General features: G+C 48.5%; 1 protein-coding gene and 1 long non-coding RNA gene across 4 annotated transcripts in view; both read right to left on the bottom strand.

The window, feature by feature from the left end:
* Positions 1 to 15,590, bottom strand: part of MGLL (monoglyceride lipase) — a 113,684-nt gene that overhangs the window by 90,928 nt on the left and 7,166 nt on the right. The gene's annotated exons all lie outside the window — the stretch shown is intronic.
* The window catches only part of LOC121102473, a 15,103-nt gene continuing 1,097 nt past the window's right edge, over positions 1,585 to 15,590 (bottom strand). The window contains exons 2-4 of the long non-coding RNA XR_005834508.1: positions 15,056 to 15,200; positions 14,326 to 14,573; positions 1,585 to 1,848 (exon numbers count right to left, since the gene is read on the bottom strand). This is a non-coding gene — a long non-coding RNA (uncharacterized LOC121102473). The remainder of the gene's footprint in view (positions 1,849 to 14,325; positions 14,574 to 15,055; positions 15,201 to 15,590) is intronic.

Below are 15,590 nucleotides of genomic sequence, written 5' to 3' on the forward strand. Positions count from 1 at the left end.
AAGAAAGAAAAAGAAAAAAACCAAACTCATAGAAAAAGACATCAGTTTATGGTTACCAGAGGGGAGGGGGGACTGGAGAAGGAGGCCAATTATAAGATGAGTAAGTCCCAGGGACGTCCCATACGGCGTGGCGGCTCCAGCTGCTGCTGTGTGTGGCATACAGGAAAGGTGTGAAGATCCTATGGGGGCTTATCACAGGGAAGACACCTTTTTAACTCCTGTACGTTTTTGCTGTTGCTGTGTGAGGTGGTGGACGCTAGCTGAACTCACTGCGGTGATGGTTTTCACGACACAGGGAGGTCAAGCCGCCACGCCGCACCACTCCGACTTCTACAGTGCCACGTGCCAATGACATGGACTAAATCTGAGCAGCGACAGCAAAAGTTGGGTCGGAGAGGACTTCAGAAACTGAAATGCCTTACTGCTGCCAATAAGTGCAGAGATGACCACACACGAGGGCCCACGGAGGCGCTGAGCCGCCGGCAGTCCCAGTGTCCAGGATGCAATAACGAGCAAAAGCGACATCCCAGCTTCCCTGGTTAAACAGGGCCAGCCCCTCCCACGTTCCCGCTCTTCCTGAAATGTCCTGCAGGTGCAGGAAACACGCCGATTCCAGGGAAGCAAGACAGGTAACGGCCGTACGTGAATGAAGTTAGAAGCTTCTATGGAAACGATTATTCCTCCAACATCAGGTCTGTCCTGCCTGAAAATAATTCCCTACACTTTGAGGGATGCAACCTCCAGGAATGATTTATTTTTAATGGCAAAGCAGTTCTGTAAAAGGCCAAGAGATTAAGACCCTTCATTAGCATGTGCAGTCTCTTCAGAGACCTCTTCTGGCAGCCAGAGCCGTGGCCAGCTCTGAATAGGTCCTCACGCCAAAGGGCTCCTCAGAGGCCGCAGTCCAGATCAATATTTGGAATGGGCCTTCTGGGAAATCACTAATGGTCTGTGGAAGACACATGGCGTGATTTTTCGGACAGTCCATTAATGAAGAGCTTCACAGCTGTCCCACGATTCCAGAAAAGGCCGGCCAAGGGGCCAGATGTTGGTGTGACTGACTCGCTTCCGTGTGAAGGAGCTCTGTCTTCCAAGCCTGGTCTTTCTTACCACACAGAAAAGGGCCCTTGTTTGCCTTTGTTCCCAATGGGGCAGGGGGTGCCCTCCTGCAGACCACCTGAGGTGCACAGGGGAGGGCCCTGGCCTCCAGCTGCTCCCCTGCATCCTGCCAGGTGCCAGCCAGGCTCGCCGCAATGGCCGACGCACGCGAGCTCACGCCATCTGGGAAGGTCTCGCTGTACTGGCAGATGCCGGTAGAAAAAGGGGTGGGGGCACATTCATTTATTTATAGCGTGACTCTTGGCTGCAGGGGTGTGTATCCACCTGGGGGAAAAATGTTGAAGAGAACTCGACTGTCAGTGTCCTGGGGGGATGGTACGAACTGTCAACATTTACTAGTTGGTACGATGAACCTTGGAGGTGCCAAACTACCACGTAACAGGCTCTCAACCTGTAAGATCCCCAGGCTGGCGGTGCTCGGGATGAGGGGGGCTCAGGGACAACCTTAAATAACATGAACGCGCACGAGGAGAATGTTCTTTATTGCGGTCTGTGAGCACGGAAGGGAGGGTCTCAGGGGGGTGGATCTGTCTTAAGTATGTCTTGAACGCGAGCCCATCTCCAGGACAGAGAGAGAAGCCGTGGGCTCGGGGCTCTGGGGCTAGCCCAGTGGGGACCGGAATTTAGCACCGTGCTGGGTTTTCTCCTGTGGTCTCTCCTTCTGTTGATGGTATCTGATACCGGTTTCCTATTTCCTGAGTTAGAATAATGTTTCCTCTTAAAATAGATCTGGAGTGAAAAAGAAAGCGAGTCAAAGACAGCTGTGAAGAAATCACATTCAACTCAAAGGGCTGCAGTGACAATCACACAGGTGGCGTGTGAACACCCGAGGTGTGGGGAGCACGGGTCTCCTGAGGACGTGCCAGCTCTTTCTCTGCGGTGGGCCTGCAAAACTCACCGGGCCCTGCAGGGTCCCCAGGCCCCCCAGGCCCTGCCCAGCTGCTCGCTGCCGCCCTTGGGAAGCACTTGAGGACCCATGCGAGACTAGAGATGCGGGAGGGAGGCACGGGGCAGAAATGACCCGAACGAGGGAGGGCAGGTAGAAGGCAAACTTCCAAAGTGGTCTTGGGAGGAGGAAGAAGCAAACCGCCCCGTGCCGGTGAGGCAAGCACCGGCGTGAGCTCCAGGCCGGCCCTGTCACTGGCCGCCAGGTTCTAGTCCAGACTCAGCTCAAATGTCGCCCCGGCTCAAAGCTGCCCCAGCCACCTCTCGCTTGCGCCTGGCCCACATCCCCGCCAAGGGTCACCGATCTCTCAACTGTTTCCTGGCTTGCCAGCCGACCTCTGGCTTCCTGGGAACAAGGACCTTGGTGCACTCGGCTCAGACTCCCCAGTGCCTGTCGCTGCCACCTACATCTCTGAGAGGGAATGCATGACCCTAACTCCCTGTGCCTCAGTTTCCCCATCTGTAGAGTCAAGGGTTGGAACTAGATCATCCTTAGGGTGCTTTCCAAGAGCTGCGACTGTTAACACGATTGTCCCGTGGTGGTCAGGCATCCCAGCTTTCTGCTTTCCCTTCATTTCTCAATGGCTTCTAGTGGATATGTTCACCAAAACAATAGAGCAGATTTTATGAACAACCACAAAATTCAACGACCTAAGATGAATGAGTGAAGGAAGAGCCTGTTCCATGAGGGAGACATGGCTAGAGTCGGTCCGGCCAGGAACCCCAGAGAGGGTCCACGGGGACCTTCAGCCCCCCGAGATGTCCCCCATCACTGCCCAAAGGACAAAGTGGCCAGCACCGACCACCAGGAGGAAGGCCTGAGTGTTCTCCAGAAGAAGCCTCTCCTCACAGAACCCAAAGGAGACCTTGGAGAGAGAGCAATTCTACGGGGGCGTGGGGATCACATTTAGATTCTTCTTAAAGGCTTTGCAAGGGAAAATATTTAAAGAGACAGCTGTGGTGTGGTTGTGGACCTGGATGAATCCAGAAACAGCGAGTGGAAGCAGCAGAGAGTTCCTTTACTCAGAGACGAGGCTCCCCGACCCTCCTATACCAGTATGCTGGGCTCCATCTTATGTAACACTTTTTTTTTTTTTTTCCTGGAAGGAGAACAGCATGAACTTTCCAAGTATGCAGACAGCTCTAAGTTCTTCTGGGTGGTGAAATGCCAAACGGATGGCAATAAACGATTGGGAATTTATTGAGAATGCAGGAGAGGTGAGATGGGCACACAGTCATTAATTAAGGGAAATGGTTACAATTTTATGGGCTCCATAAGGCTTCTGAACTCAGTTGTGATCTAACGGGCAGCTGCGGCCAGGCTGGCGTGATCAGAGCCCACACTGGAGTTGGACACCCGTGGGGGGTGGAGGGACCATGGACCACGGGCTCACACCAAAGACCTGTCATCCCACCATGGGACTTCATCGGAGCCCCTGTGCCCTTCTGAGCCTCAATCTTCTCATCTGTAAAATGGGGTTATCATCTGAACACTGAGTAGCACCTATGCACATGGCGGGGTTATATGAATGCCTCTGGAGAGGTTTCAGGAGGCAGGGCTGCATGTTAGGGCAAGAACAGTGCCTTTAAAGCAGACGGATATGGGTTCAGATCCTGGGTCTGCCATTTATGAACATGTGGCTCTCTGAGACTCAATTTCCCCATCAATAACATAACAGGAATGATTCTAACCACCTACAGTGATGTGAGATTCAGGGAGATAGAGCCAAAGAAGTATCTAGCAAGGTGTCAGACTCGGGCTTGGGCCTTTCTGAAGATCCGTTTCCTTCCCCTTTTCAAAGAAAATACGGGCTCAAAGACACATATTCAAGGAAGTCTTGCTTCACTGCTGTATTTTGAGGTTCAGCCATGGAGATGAGCTCTCCCAGCTCTCGGCTGGTGTCAGTCAAGACAGAACCTGCCAATGCGCATCTTTGATGTGGTACGTGGGATTCTGAACGCGCCCAATGGCCAGGCAGGGCGTGAACTGGGACTGCAAGGGGAGAACACTCTCAAGCTTCCCCAAGCAAAGCACCTGGTCCAGAACCCAGACCCCACTGGGCCTTAACACATGTACAAGGGGCTTGCCTTCCTGCCTTGCTCTCTGTCCTGTAGATCCTCCAAAGCCCGGGGCCATGGGGTTTCAACAATTTCTTTCTCTCTCAAGACCCAGTAAAATGCCTAGCATAGAGTTGGTGCTCAGTGAATGTTTGTTGAATGAATCTGATGGATGGATGGATAGATGGATGGATGAATGAATGGATGGATGAATGGATGGATGGATGGATGGCTGGCTGGCTGACTGGCTACATGGGCAGATGGCTACAACTACATGTTTGTCTCTTCCCTCACAGATGCTGCAGGACATACAGGCTCTCTCTCTGAGACATGAAAGCCAGGGGCCTATTGACATCCAATATCCCTCTCTCTGGGAGTCCCCGAATCATTTTCAGAAGAGCTGTAAGGAGTGCCATGGGGTGCCTAGGTGGCTTAGTCAGTGAGGCATCTGCCTTCAGCTCAGGTCATGATCCCAGCGTCCTGGATCAAACCCTATAATGAGCTCCCTGCTTAGTGGGGTCTGCTTCTCCCTCTGCCCCTCCCCCTGCTCGTGCTTGCTCTTTCTCTCAAATACTGTAAAATCTTAAAAAAAAAAAAAAAGGAGTACCATGGTGGAGTCATCCTTTCAGCCATCTCCACGGTTTGTGGCTGACACCACGCAAGTTGGAGGGAGGAGACTCCCAGGCCAGCTGCTTTTCCACAAGACCCCAAGCCAGTGGCCCACTGTTGCCCTGTGACACTGCTCTCTTCCAGTTCTCCTTCCAACTACCTACTATTTTTTGGTCTCCTGTGGATCTCTCAGCAGTGGGGTCTCTGCTCTTCTCCCTTTATTAACTCCCACCAAATCCCAATAAGGGAGTCAGTCTCAGAACCTCCCCGCTGCCCACAAGTTAGAATCCAAACAAGGCACGTGAGCCCTTTCAAACGGGACAGCCACCTGCCTTCAGAGCCTCGTCTCTCAGGGCTCCAGCCATTTTCTCTGTCCCCACCACGCCTTCTGAGGCTACCCAGTCCTGCCGGGGACACACTTCCCTCTTTGCTCAAATCTATCGCCCTTCAAGACCTGGCTCAAGTCTGAAGTCCCCCAAAGCCTTCCTGCAAATTGCTCCTTTTAGAAAATATGGGAAAACCACAAAAGTCTGAAGGACAAAATAAAAACTGCCCATCACAATTCCACAACCTACAAATGACCACTATTCATATTTCTCTTCCTTCTTCCCATGATCATATTTTTAATATGGTTGCGATCACAGTTTTATATTGTTATTCCCATGTATCATTATCTCCTAAACAACTTTCTGTGCTATTGGGTTTTTTATGGTAAACATCATTTAAAATATTTGCATAATATTCCTTAACTCATTTCCCTAGGTATTTGCATTTGTCGGTAACAGATTTATTGAGATATAATTCACAGACCATACAATTCACTCTTTTAAAGTGTACAGTGCAATGGTTTTTAGTAAATTCATCACCATAGGCAACTTTAGAACATTTTCATCACCCCAAAAAGAAACCCTAGACTCGGTAACTATCATCCCCTACTTCCCCAACCTCCACCCCAGCTCCAGAGAACCACTAGTCTGCTTTCCGCCTTCGTAGATTTGCCTATGCTGGACACTTTGTATAAATGAAATCGTGTCATATGTGGTCTTTTATGACTGGCTTCTGCCACTCAGTGCAAGGGTTTCAGCTTCACTGCTGTTGGGCTATGTATCAGTATTTTATTCTTTCCTATGCCTAAAAAATATTCCACTGTCTGGAGATGCCACATTTTATTTATCCATTCATTAGTCGACAGACATGTGGGTTCTTCCTACATTTGGGGAATAATGCTGCTATGGGTATTCACGTGTTCATGCGGACATACATTTTCAGTTGCCTTTGTATATACCTAGGAATGGAGGAGCTGGGTCGTATGGTAACTGCATTTAACCTTTCAGTAACTGTCAGACTGTTTTTCCAAAGTGGCCACACCATTTCGAATTCCCTCCAACAGCGCGTGAGGATCCTGATTTTTCCCCATCTTCGCCAATAGTTGTTACTGCCTTCTTGGTTTTTGCCATCCTGGTGGGTGTGAAATGGCAGCTCATTGTGCTTTTGACCCGCAGTTTCCCGAAGGCCAGTGAGGCTCAGCACCTCTTCATGTGCCCACTGGCCACCTGTAGATCTTCTTTGGAGAACTGTTTTCAGGTCTTTGCCCATTTTTTAATTGGGTCATTTGCCTTTTTATCATGAGTCGTAAGTGTGCTTTTTATATTCTAGATATGATTTCCTATGAAGATAAATGATTTGTAAGTATTTTCTTCCAATTGTCTTCTCACTTTCTTGATAGTGTGCTTCGAAGCACAAAGGTTTTTAATGCTGATGAAGTCCAATTGAGCAACTTTTTCTTTTGTTACTTGTGCTTTTGGTGTCTGAAGAAACCACTGTCAAATCCAAGGTCGTGAAAATTAAGCATATGTTTTTTTCTAAGATTTTTATAGTTTGAGCTCTGACATTTAGGTTTTTTAGTTTATTTTTGCCTATGGTATAAGGAAGAAGGCCAACTTCATGCTTTTGTATGTTCATCTCCAACTGTCCCAGCACCATTTGCTGAGAAGACTATATTTCCTATTGAATTATTGTGGCCTTCTTAGCAAAAACGAATTGATCATAGATATATGTTTTTTTCTGGACTCTCAATTCTTTTCCATCCTTATGCCTGTAGCACACTGTCTTGATTATTGTTATTTTGCAGTTAAGTTTTGAAATCAGAAAATAAGAATCCTCCAATTTGGTGGTCCTTTGGCAAGACTGATTTGGCTTTTCTGGGCCCCCTGAGTTTCCACACGAATTTTAAGAAGTTTGTCAATTTCTAGAAAGAAGCCTTAAATCTGTAATCAGTTCGGGGAATACTGCCATCTTAACCGTACTGTCTTCTAGTCCATTGATGTGGGATGTCTTCTACTCATTTGGACTTTCTTTAATTTCCCTGAGAATGTTCTGCAGTTTCCAGAGTATAAATTTTGCATTTCTTTTGTTCAGCTTAGGCCTAAGTATTTCTACGCTCTTGGATACTCTCGTAAATGGAATCGTTTTCTTAAGTTCCTTTTCCAATTGTTCACTGCAAGTACATAGAAATATAATGATTTGTGTCTTTTCAGTTTGTTTCTTGTACTTGTTGTGTGCGTTTATTCGTTCTAATGGTTTTTTAGTGGATTCCTTAGGATTTTCCATATACAAGATCATGTCATCTGCAAATATATTTTTACTTCTCCTTTCCAAACTGGTTGCCTTTTATCTCCTTTCCTCACCTGACTGCCCTGACTAGGTCCTCTAGTACAATGCTGAATAGCAATGGGGAGATGGCCGTCCTTGTTTTGTTCCTGACCTTAGGGGCAAAGCATATAGTCTTTCATCATTAAGTATGATGCTAGCTTGAGTTGTTTGTCATTGCCCTTTACCCGGTTAAGGAAGGTCACTCTTGGTTGGTTGGATGTTTTTATCACGAAAGCATACTGGATTTTATCAAATACTTTTCCTACATATTTTCGATGATCTGTTTTCTTTATTTTACCAATATGGTGTGTTGCAGTAATTACTTTTCAGATATTAAACCACTCTTGCATTCCAGGGATAAGCCACCCTTGGTAATGGTATATAATTCTCTATAATGGTGCTGGGTTCCATTTGCTAGTATTTTATTAAGGATTTTTCATCCATATGCATATGAAATATTGGCCTGTAGTTTTATTTCCTTATATGTCCTTGGTATCCAGGTGATACTAGCCACTTAGAAAAAGTTAAGAAGTATTCCCTCTTCTCTTAGAAAGTTGTGCAAAGAGTTGTTATTTATTCCCTACATGTTGAGTCAATTTCAACAATAAAGCCATCTGGGCCTGGGCTTGTCTTTGTGGGTAGTTTTCTGCTTACTAATTCAGTCTCTTGTAAGTTGATTCAGATTTTCTGTTTCTCTCGAGTCAGTTTCAGTAGTTTGCATCTTTCTAGAAATTTCCCTTCACTTATCTGACTGATCAGCATACAATTATTCATAGTATTCTTTTATAATCCTTGTACTCATGAAAGATAGGTAATAATGTTCCCTCTTTCATTTCTGATCCTAGTCACTAGAGTCTTCTTTTTCTTGATAATCTAGCTAAAGTTCTGTCAATTTTGTTGATCTTTGCAAACACCCAAATTTGGATTCATTTCTTCTATCTATTGTTTTGCCTATTCTCTATTTCATTTGTTTCTGCTGTGATCTTTATTCTTTCCTCCCTTCTACTTGCTTTAGGTTTAATTTGCTCTTCTTTTTCTAGCTGGAAGACCGGCCTATAGCCAGCCCTGGCTGCCGATGACCCCGGGTAAGGAGAATGGAAGAGTCACACCTGATAGAAAACCATCGTGAATTGTACCCCCAGGGACAATAGTCAGTAAGGAAGGAGCGGGAGTGGTTACAGAGAGGGTAAATACCGGGTCCGTACAGCGCCCTGACTCGGTAGAGACAGGGCTTATTCCTGGCCTGCTCCCACACCTGTGTCTGAGCCAGTTGGCCAACAGGGGCTGCTGAGACTAGATGGTCTTAGCTGTAAGACTTCAGCAGAAGGATAAATCTGCAGCAACTTCAGACAGGCTAAGGCATCTAGCATGAAACCACAGAGAAACAGAAACGTGAAAAGCCAGGACGCTCATGCACATTCAGCCATGGAAGATTCTCCAGTAGCCTGAAAGCTCTAGACTGGAAACGGTAGCCAGCTGCACTGGACTCCACCTCTACACTGGCTCCCACACAGACCACACAGTGAGGCCCAAGTCCCTTAGCATGTCAAGTACAGCGGTACGAACAACTGTGTCCCCCAGCATTCACCTGTTGAAGCATTAACCTCCAGTATAAATGTATTTAGAGATAAGGCCTTACAGGAGGTAATTCAGGTTCGATGAGATCATAAGAATGGGGCCCTAATCCAGTAGTACTGGTGCCCTTATAAGAAGAGAGACCCAGGAACGTGCACACATAGAGGGAAGATCATGAGAAGAGAAAGCAAGAAGGTGGCCGTCTACAGGGCAGGAAGAGAGCTCTCACCAGAAACCAACCATGCCAGCACCCTGAGCTTGGACTTCCAGTCTCCAGGATTGTGAGATAATTTCTGTCATCTCAGCCCCTGGGTCCATGGTCTTCTGTTACGGTACCCTTAACCAACAAGTACAGTAGCCATTCAAATCCAGGCTCCCAAACCAACCATTCCAAACTCATCTTCTGCCATGTACTTTAGACTACAGTTGCTGAAGAATGCCTGTCATTTTCAGAACATACCTCTATGCCTGTATGAAAGGGCTCCCTCTTGCCTGCAATGCCCCTCGCCGCCTTCACGAGCCAACTTAAACTTTTCTCTGAACCCCCGACACAGAGCGTATGGTGCCCACAAACACCACAGTGCCTGGAACTGCCGCCTCAGTACATGAGCACGGATGTCTGTGAAGGCAGAGACAGAGCCACTTCACGTCTGTATCGCCAAACGAGAATGGGGGACAGCACAGGCAAGGAGTCCAGAAGGATCCTTGAGTCTCCAGGCCGTATCGTGGGCCTCCAGTGCTGCTGCTGAGCTTGCATTTGGAGCTCAGTTAATCCTGGTGACTCATCTCCCCACATCACACGAAGACGCAGACCTCATGCCCAAATTCTGGTGTCCACTCTGACTTTGAGGCTAAAATGGAAATCCCCTTCTGCCATCCTGCAGGCCCCACTTGCACGTGCATTTTCACATACAGAATTTTACCTTCCAGTTAAATTGGCTAAAACACAGCCACCTGGTCTCTTGGGGGATTACCTACGGGGAATATTCTTATTCTGGGTGTTACCAACGCCTTCAGGGATACATCTGGATTCTGGTACTCCAGTTCCTGAACAAAAAAGTCAGCCCCTCTGATCTGCACTCAGTGGAAATATTCTGTTCTTTTCCTCGAAAATCATGCCTCTGGAAGGGACTTTGGAGAATCATCTAACTCAATCATCTGACTCTAAATATGAGAAGTTCATCTATTCATTCAAGAAACATGTTTAAATCCCTTATTTTGTGCCAGGCCAAAACTCTACGAGGGGGTAGCACTGGAGTAGAGAGCATAACACTAAACATGACCGAGCGCCTGGGTGGGGCCGTCGATTAAGCATCTGACTCTTGGTTTGGGCTCAGGTCATGATCTCAGGGTCAAGAGATCGAGTCCAGTGTCGGGCTCCCTGTTCAGCATAGAGTGAGCTTGAGATTCTCTCTCCTCCTCTCCCCCTGCCTCACCCTCCCTCCACTCACACACTCTCTTTCTCTCTCCCAAATAAATAAATAAATAAAATCTTTAAACAACAACAGCAACAACATAAACATGACTTCTGCCCCGGAGAAGCTCAGGGGTTGTTCCACCATCATAAGATGCAAAGTGTCCTAGAGTTATATAAAATGCAAAACCCTCTGGGAGCTTGCCTGAAGGTCTAAGAGATGGTACTTTGTCTAAAGTTACTCAGAGGCAGAGGCAGAAATAAAGCTTGGACGCTGGTTTTCTGACTCTTAGGACAAAGGTCTTCTCCCCGTGTGGTAGAATGTCAAAAGTGGCCTCATTCGTGTCCTCCACTCATCCTTGCTCCTTGGGTGTGCCCTCGCACACCACCTCTGGGCTGACATGCTCTGACAGTAGGACCCTTGCACACTTTATCCCAACAGAGACTTGAAAAGCACGTGTACATTGGGGTTTGCTCTCTTGTTGTTCTTGAAACATTGCCACCCTAAGACCAGATCTGAGCCCACCAGATAAAGGGTGCCAGACCACATGCAGAAGAACTAACGAGCTCCTGCCAACAGTGTGCTGATACCAGACCTGTGAGTAAAACCACCCTAGACCAGCAAGCCCCTAGCTGGCCCGCCAGTGCCCACAGAGCCCGTGGCTGACCACAGATGCATGCAGAAGGTCAGCCAAGAGCAGCAGAAGAACTGCCCGGCTGAGCCCAGCATGAATTGCCAATCCACAGAATCACGAGCTAACAACATGTTGTTACATAGCAACAGGTGACTAATGCACGCCGGACTGCCCCGCCCACTCCAGATGCAGTAAATGGCAGGATGGCACTTGTACCAGTTAACCGCATCGCTTACAATAGAAACATTCTACACATCAGGACCAAAGGAGACATACATGCCTGAGACGGAAATGTCTTAGGACACAGACTACTGGAAATGGGGTGGATGCATCTACTCAGGTTTGCTCGCACTGACTTCCAGCTTTACTCGCTAAGGCTGCTTTGGTCTCCTTGCCGGGCAAGAGTGTACCTCACACACTGTCATGGAGGTTTCGCATGAGATAAACGTGTCTCATGGTCCCAACTATGCGTTATCTCAACAAGAATTTCACCACCAACAGCTCCCTCGTGGTTTCTTGGTTCCTTTACCTTGTAAACTAAGCACCCAGCATCTATTTCTATTAAACTTGTGTTATTTAGGGAGTTTGAAATCTCACTGAAATAGAACTGAGGAGTTTTTGTTTTAAGTCATCTCTACACCCAACGTGGGGCTCCAACTCAAGACCCGAGATCAAGAGTCCCACGCTTCAATGGCTGAGCCCGCCGGGTGCCCCCAAACAGAACTGAATCGTTGTTTAACTGTTAAGGGAAAAAACAGTAAATAGGCTGAAGACTGGGGGAAAGCATGCAGCTGTGGTCATGGGGGAGAGCCATAAAGGTGGAATTTATAAAGATCATTCTTGGCGGGGCGCCTGGGTGGCTCAGGTGGTTGGGCGTCTGCCTTCGGCTCAGGTCATCACCCCTGGGTCCTGGGATTGAGCCCCGCATCGGGCTCCCTACTCAGTAGAGAGTCTGCTTCTCCCTCTGCCTCTGCACCCCACATCCCACCCCTGCTCATGCTCTCTCTCTCTCTCTCTCGGTCTCAAAGAAATAAATAAAAAATCTTTAAAAAAATAAAAGATCATTATTGCTTTCACTGTAGGGCTTATGTGACTGATGCTTGCCAGGAGGGTGATGAGAAGTAAGGGATAATGGTGGGTAACAGACAAGCCCAACACACAGTCCTTCCTCACAGCCTGCCAGACTGATGGTGGAGGTAGCCAAAGAGATCAAACTAAGTAGTAAGAGCCCACACTCACACCTCATTTACTACGTGCCTGACATGAACTCTGACACATATCTGACCCATACAACCACCCTAGGGAAAAGGTGCTGGTGCTCCCCATCTTAAAGTGGCAGAGATTGGTCAAGGAAGGCCTACAGTCCCACGCCTCATCCACGTGGGCCTGGTCTGTTCCCCATGGTCTGTTCACTGCACTATCTCACTTTGCACCCCAGAGACACCAGCTTTCCCTGAAACATGTCTCTTCAAGATCAACTGAACAGGATAAACAGAGCAAAACTTCCAAAACATCTAAAGGCAGCTATTTCCTAGCCAGGGGTCTTCCACCTCTAATCCAGTAGCGTGCAAATGGCCTGGGGAACCGACCTGCCTTGACAAGGCGAGATTAACCAGAGGCTACATGAGACCAAAGATAGAGTTTTCTCCCTGCCTGCAAGCTTTTCTCCTTCTGTTCCTCCCCCTCCCGCCCCCTCTGTATTGCAGGGCCCCACGCATCCTCTGCCTCATCCTCCTTTTACTCTCCTAGAGCTTTTCTGGGCCTCTCTTCCTCCTAGAATGCATCTCTCTTCTTGTGTGGCCCCTGAGTGCGTCTCCTGCCATCTTTCTGAAGTTCATCAACCCTCATTACTCAGCATCCTGGGGCATCGCCTAGGTGCCCACATGCTTCTAACCACTGAAAACAGAATCACCAAAATAGAGATCTCGTCAAAAGTCTTCCAGCAGCCAGGAGGGAGGTGGCCAGTTAAGGCCTCTCCAAGCCCTTCCCCAAACTGGACATCTGTTGAAATCCTTATTGCGAAGGGCTACCTTGTGGCTTAAACCCATGAGAAGAAGGCGTGGGAGCAACTTCTGGGAGATAGCATTGCACAGAGGAGAGCGTGTGGTCAGGACCTGGCCCCCGGGCCCACGCCAATCCCCTAGGTGACCTCATGTTTACCCTCTGAGCCTCAGTCTTCCCATCTGATGATGACACCTGCCCAGAGCCTTGGGGTCAGGGACTACCCCCAATTTGAGAGTCCGATGGAGCCTCCGATCCATCTTCCTTTCCAGAAAAGTGCACATACTTGACATACCCATGATGTCAAAAGGCTCACAGACTCCAACCCTCTAAAACTTTCCACGACCTCCTAGGGGAAGTCCCCAGGGCCAGGGAGGGCTGGGGAGCTCTGAGGAAACCCCAGCACTCCACTCTGACTTCCTCCACCAGAAAAGAGAGAGCTCTGCCAGTGACGTGCTCACATGCCCCTTTCCTGGCTCGGAGGAGACTCGTTCACTCATTAACACACATTCACGAAGCTCCCGTGGCGCGCAGGCCGCTGTTCTAGGCACCAGGGATACCACACGCATGCGCAGAGAAACAGCATACTGGCACGCCTGCATTTTGGTGGGAGAAGCACACCGCCATCTCAGGAAACTAAGCCTTGCTCTGGGCATTGCACTCGACATCTGCTCTCTGGAGGGAGCAGCACCAGGGGACAGACACGCGAGTGCCCTCCCAGTAACACAGGTGTGACTTCAAAAGTGATCCATTTCCATCCTGATCTCTATGAATCCTGCCCCATGGAGATGTCAATATTTCTGGTTTTGGAAACTTGTTCAAGGAAAAGGAAGGTCCAATTCCCCCTCAACCGAACATCAACTGAAACTATATTTTTCCAAACCTTCTTTCTTTCCTTCTGTTCATCCCCCTTCTCCTCTTCCCTCCCCCCTGCTCCCTCCCACCCTCTCTCCCTCCCTCCTTCCTTTCCTTCCTTCCAGAAATGTGGCTAGAGCTGTGATCCCATGAGAAACAGTTAGTTTACACCTTTTTGAGGAAGGGGAGGCACGGTGTTTCATCACCGCACAGGAGGATTTGCTGGGCTCACACGCGGGAGAGGCGTGCAGGGGCCGGCGACGAATGTGAAATGGGGCAGCTGTAAGTAGAGTGCGGGGGCTCACAGCTCTTGTCACGGCCCTCCTGGCTCCACACAGCCCCCTGCTGTGTGTGTCTCCGGACAGAGAGAACAATGTCACCCCCAGTCCCTCAGTGACCACCATCAGCACCCCACCCCCACCCCAATGAACAAGGCTGTGTGACATGAAAAGAACCTCTTACCAACAAGAACCTTGGATGACCCTAAAATATGGGACAAGGGTCGTCTTGTAATCTCAGCTGTAAAAATTCGCACCACTGAAGACCGCTTCCTCCATTCATACAGTAACCGATGGTGTGGGTTTGCCTTCACGGACGAAGTGCCTCTGGGATTGAGCTCTAAACCCCGGAGGTGGTGATAAATAGACAGTGGTGGACAACGGGGGCTATTCAGGAAGCAGCTTATTTTGCTATTTTTTTCTTAGATTCCACTGCAAAACAAAGCCAGATTTGTATCTGCAGAACATTCTTATAGCAACTGGAAGAAATTATCCCTTAACGAAGCTGTTGGAAAAATCAACTGCAAGAATAGCAGCCGGCCCTTCCTCTGGCCATCAAAAGATCTTTGCTACTCGAAGAGTCTTAAAAAAAACAAACAAACAAACAAAAAAAACCACCCAGAAGAGATGCCCTATTTAAAAATAAGGCAGTTTGCTATGCTGTAACAAAGGCAAAGCATCAGAAGCAGAAACAACAGCTCATACGAGAGAAAGAAACTTCGGAAATTCTTAAAATAGGCAAAAGAAAATCAGATTGCTACTGAAAAGCTGATTAATCTGATCTAAAATAGTGTCATTGCTATAAATTCAGATTGAGGTCCACTTTCTCAGAGCTTTGGTGTAAATTGCATAAAACAACAGGTTAAGACAAAGGTGCTTCATTTTCGAGTCCTCATTGGACTCCTTTCTCTCACCTTCATGAAAATGAACTTGTCCCCGTCATTAATAATTTTTTGGGACTTCAGTTTGCTTGGCCATGCTCCTTCTCCTCCGCCTCTCCTACTGGTTTATTCCAGGGATGGTGCAGGGAAGCGCCCCCGGGGCCCCAGCAGTCCTCACCTGCAGAGAGTAGAGTGGGCCTCTTCGGAGCGGTGGTGATAAAGGGGTGTGTGGGGAAGGAGAACCCTGCATTCCCTGTGCGCCTGTCACCTGGGGGGGCACCTGGGAGTTGTCCTTCCCCCACCTGCCATCACCACCAGGAGTGGGCAACTTTAGTCCTTCCACTGCTATCACATGGAGCCACTACTATGTGGGGATCAGCACTCTTCACCTGTCCCCTGGATGATGGCAAACACCTTCAACCAGCTGGCTGTCCAAGTGACAAGTCTGTCTCCAACACTTCCAGCTTAAAACTTATCCACGGGGCCCCCACCCCCTTAAGGTTCAAGGCCAAGCCTGTAGCTCAGCCTGCAGCCTCCCCCCCTCCCCCCCCCCAGGGCTTGGCCCCTC

This window comes from Ursus maritimus, unplaced genomic scaffold (assembly GCF_017311325.1).
Source record: "Ursus maritimus isolate PB19 unplaced genomic scaffold, ASM1731132v1 scaffold_14, whole genome shotgun sequence".
In the NCBI taxonomy this organism is placed as follows: Eukaryota; Metazoa; Chordata; class Mammalia; order Carnivora; family Ursidae; genus Ursus; species Ursus maritimus.